This window comes from Tamandua tetradactyla, chromosome 4 (genome assembly GCF_023851605.1).
Source record: "Tamandua tetradactyla isolate mTamTet1 chromosome 4, mTamTet1.pri, whole genome shotgun sequence".
Taxonomy (NCBI): Eukaryota; Metazoa; Chordata; class Mammalia; order Pilosa; family Myrmecophagidae; genus Tamandua; species Tamandua tetradactyla.
The window spans coordinates 89,364,090-89,369,419 of NC_135330.1; positions in this window are offsets into that span (position 1 = coordinate 89,364,090).

Consider the following 5,330-nt stretch of genomic DNA (forward strand, 5'->3'; position numbering starts at 1 on the left):
GGATCCAAATATGTAGCTATGCCAAGTAGAAATAGGAATGTGCTTGTATTTCAGAGCCCTAATTTCATAACTGTTTGGTCCATGAATGTAGCAGTTAGTTTTTCCTGAAATATGTTACCGATTTTCAATCTAAGATTTTTTTCATGTTCTCAATACAATTTCTGCATCTGCAGATCTGCTCTCAATTTTACCTCTCTCTTCTGTAGTTCAAACACCAACATTCATAAAATCACACATACATTTGGCAAAAGTATTTGTGTAGATTATGTATAACTGCATAGGTTCTCCAGAATAAATACTGAAAGCTTGTATTCTGCTAGAAATCATTAGATATTATCCTAAGGCAATCAAAATGAAATGTGATAAAGTGGAGGGCAAACACAGACTTAAGAAAATAAGTAGCCTATATCTTTTCAATACCAGTGATATTGGGGGCCAAATCTTTCATAATTCCTATCCCTCAAAGCATTTTCATACAAACTTCATTTATCTTATCAGTCTAATTTCTACTACTTTATACTGCATACATCTTGAGGTCTTTTGTGTTTTTTACCTTCTAATTTATTTCATCCATAAACCCACAGATACCTTCTGTCATGAGTTCAGCCAAACAGCAAATAAACAGAAAATAAAATGGAGTTTCTAAATGAATTTATATTTTCCCAGGTCAATATAAACCTTCCCTGTGAACTCTCCTTAGGGTGTACAACAAATGTCTGCTTACACTTTATTGAGATTTTCTCCACTTGGTTCCTGATTCTCCAGACCACTGGTTCCCAAAGTGTAGCACCAACCCCAGCAACATCAACATCACTTGGGAACTTGATAGAAATGCTGAATCTCAGATCACAACCAAGAACTGCAGAAACAGAAACTCGGAGTTAGACTTAATGAGATATGTTTTATGATTTCTCTCATGATTCTGATGCATGGTAGAGTTTTGTCAAATTGTATAGTATATTTTACTTTGCATCTAATCATTCATAAAATGTCCCTGTTGGTTTTAATGGAAGGTTTTTTTTTGCATTTTATCTTTTCAAGTCAAGATTCTTCTGAATTATTTTTGTTTGTTTTCTGTCCTAGCCCTAACTTTCCTCTGGATTGTTCAATAATAAAAATTAGTTCTCAACAATTAGAAGTTCGACCCCACTTTTCCTGAAAGCTCTAGTCTTTTATCTCCAAATACTTACCTTAGATTTGCATGTTAGTTCTTCAAAGAAAATAATGCATTTTCCCCTACTATACTTACATTTGCTCTAGTTTCCAAGCTGTGATATACCAGAAACAAAATGGCTTTTAAAAAGGAGAATCTATTAAGTTCCTAGTTTACAGTTCTAAGGCTCTGAAAATGTCCAAATTAAGGCAAGTCTATTAAAATGTCCAAATTAAGGCATCCAAGGAAAGATACCTTGCTTCAAGAAGGGCAATGATATTCAGGGTTTCTCTCTCAGCTGGAAAGGGACATGGTATTTTCTGCTTACTTTCTCTCCAGGAATCTCAATGGGTTCCCCAGGTTCTGTACATTCTGTTGGCTCTGTCAGTTCCTGTGGCTCTCAACCTTTTTTTTAAATGGTTCTCTCATAAAGGGCTCCAGTAAACAACACCACTTTGAGTGCATACAGAAACTTCTGAATGGAAAAAAACCATCTAATCAAATGTTACCCTCCACAATTGTGCATGTCACATTCCATGGAAAGAATAAGAAAGGTCCCACTCAGCAATATTGAATATGGATTAAAGGACATGGATTTTCTAGGGTACTATTCTAGTTTACTAGCTGCTGGAATGCAACACACCAGAGACAGTTTGGCTTTTAATAAAAGGGGATTTATTTTGTTAGTTCTTCAGAGGAAAGGCAGCTAACTTTCAACTGAGGTTCTTTCTTATGTGGGAAGGCACAGGGTGGTCTCTGCTGGCCTTGTCTCCAGGCCTCTGGGTTCCAACAACTTTCCCCAGGGTGATTTCTTTCTGCACCTCCAAAGGCCTGGGCTGAGCTGTGAGTGCTGAGATGAGGTATGCTGAGCTGCTTGGGCTGTGTTGCATTGTGCTCTCTCATTTAAGCACCAACCTATTAAGTCAAATATCATTCATTGCAGCAGGCACACCTCCTAGCCAACTGCAGATGTAATCAGAAACATATAAGGTTCATGTACCATTGACTCAAGTCCACAGCAACAGAACTTGGCCTTCACCTGGCCAAGTTGACAACTGAATCTAACTACCACAGGTACATAGTCTTAAACCAACACATTCCACCCTTTTGACCTGATAAAGAAAATTTCTTTCCAATTGCAAATTACATTCATTCCATAACAATATCAAAAGATCTCAAACCATTTCAGTAACAATACAAATACATACAAAATCAAAATCCGTAAAAAATATCATCAGAGTCAGCTACAGGCATGGACTGTCCTGAGGCAAAATTCTCTGGCTTTGGACCCATAAAACTTAAAACAAATTATTTGTGGCCAGCATAAAAAGATAATTTATTAAGTTACAAATGTACAGTTCTAAGGCCATGATAATGTCCAAATTGAGGTAAGGTTATAAAAATGTCCAAACTATGGCATCAAGGGAGATATACTGTGGTAGTTCGTAAGCTGCCAGAATGTGATATACCATAAATAGAATGACTTCCTAAAAGCAAATTTGATGAGTTATAAGTTTACAGTTCTAATGAAGTGAAAGTGTTAAAGTTAGGGGACCAACAAGCAGTTACGTTCACTCAAGAAAGGCTGACAGGTAAGGAACCTCTCTATCAGCTTGGTAGTCATGTGTTCCCTTGTTAATGGGCTTCATTGCAGTTGAGACACCACAAAAGAGAAATTTTCTGCATACAAGAAATTAGCATGTCTATATAACTAGTAAGTGATTAATTCTAACTGAAAACCCATTGAATGATTAATCTAGAGAATTGAATTAACGAATATATGTGGACACACATTTAACACCTCTGTGCACATTTGTAGCAGCAGATTTCTTAAACTGGAGAGGATCCACTTGAAAGTACTGATTCAGAAGATTTTCACTTCATAGTGACTGATGTGGAAAAGAAACCCTGTGTGAACAAACAATTTTGAAAAAACCTCAATGACAAACCATTTTGGGGTCAACATAAGCAAATTCATAGTAAACATAAATCATATGACTGTTATTTATGTAAAAAAGTCTTCAGAAGCAGTTCTGGTCTTAGACAACATGAGAAAATACACACTGTAGAGAAGACATATGGCTGCAATTTATTTGGGAAAAACTTCATTGATAGTTCTATCCTTAGACATGAAGAAATTCACAATGTGTGCCCTGTATGTGGGAAATCCTTCAGGCAATATTGTAACCATAGGCAACATGAGAGAAATCACACTGAACAGAAAGCAAATTAATGTTATCTCTGTGGGAAGGGTTTCATTCAATATTACCCTTAGACAACATGACCCAACTCACTCTGGGGAGAAACCATATATCTGCCATGTATGTGGAAATGAATTCACTGATAGTCCTACCCTCAGATGATATGAGAGAACTTACACTGGAGAGAAATTATTTGTCTGTCATGTTTGTGGGAAATCCTTCAGTCAATGTTGCAATGTTAAGCGACATGAGAGAATTCACACTGGGGAAAAATGATATGCCTGCCATCTATGTGTGAAAGCCTTTACTCAAAGCTTTCCTCTTAGACAACATAAGAAGACTCTCACTGGATAGAAACTATATGAATGCCATCTATGTGAGAGAGACTTTTGACATTGTTCTGCCATTGGATGATGTAAAAAAAATTCAATACATATTTTGTGCTTATGGAAGTATCTTCAGCCACAGCCCTAACCTCTAAAAAAATGAACCCACACAGGAGTATAATTCTATGTAATGTAATCTATGTGTAAATGCCTTTACTTATAGTATATCCTTAAATAGCATGATGGCAAGTTTCAGTGTTTCAACTTTGGTGTCCACTAGCATAACTCTGAACAGCACTATATCATAAAACAGAAAACATATTGAAAAGCCTCTACCAGAAAGAGAATACTCTAGAAGAATAAGAGGTAATTTTGATGGAGTGGTTATTTACTGAAAAAATGTGAGAAACCCTTTACACACAGAGCAACATGTGGAATATATGTGAGGCTTCACATTGTATAAAACATTCCCTGGGTACAGAATGAAGAAAAATATTTCCTCAATGATGAGCTTATTCATCATTGTGAAAACTCTAATACTGAGGAAATGTTAACCTTAAATCAAAGTGAATAACTTCAACTGGGACAAACATACTGGAAGAACACATCTAACAAGAATGCTTTACCACATAATTCAACAATGAACTCAGAATTTTGCCTATTGACCTATTATGGAAAAAGAAATAAAACTGTAGGATTGTGACATGATCTGGGATTGCTGACTGCAGTGTGCTGTAATGAGTTGTAGTCATGGAATGGCCTATTGAATTGGGTGTCCCTAAATTTTGACACAGCATCAGGGCATTTCCTGATGGAAAAGTTTAATAGCTCCATATTTTTTCTCCCATCCCTCAAAGGACTTTGGCAATTTCTGAATATCTGCTTAATATATTCCATGATGTATCCACATATTAGATCAAGCTATATAGAATTAAAGGACCTCTTTCTTATTCTGGGCTTCCAGTGTTTCAATTGTACAAATAAGCCAAACAGAGTGGTTGAGTTAGATTGTATGTTATAGAAAAATTAGGTTCTGGACAAAATAAACCATTTAAAGAGTAGGCGAAGTTGTAAAATATAAACAATGTTTTCCTGACCCCACTTAACATGGAATTTTTAAGATTCAAATTCTTGGGGAAGAATTTCAGCCTTGAACACTTGATTCAAGGAGAAAGGATGTCCTTCAGATCAAATCCTTCCACAGGTTTCCACATTTAAATTTCATTATGAATAGATGGTTCTAAGATCTGAACAGGGGAAATATATGGATAAACATGCTTTGGAAGTAGACAGAACCTCCCCTATATGCTAAGTTCTTTATGCTTTTACAAGAGGTATCAGGGGTAGTCTGTGAATCCCCATGTTGTTTGAAAATGGAACTGTTTAGAATTATATTAACTGTGTTAAATGGATCAATGAATGAATTCAACATATCCTAATATTTCATCTGCAAATTTAAAATGTATTGTAATTTTCTTAGTTTCTTATCCCTGAAAAAGTGGTTAAAGGTTTTGGGAGTTCACCACCCTCAAATTACACTAATACATACCTGTAGCTAAAATGGGTCTATTTCCCTCATTGAATTCTTTTATGTTGAGGACCATCTTCAATTGAAGTGAAATCCCTTTTTTGTTCTTTGTTGTATGGTAG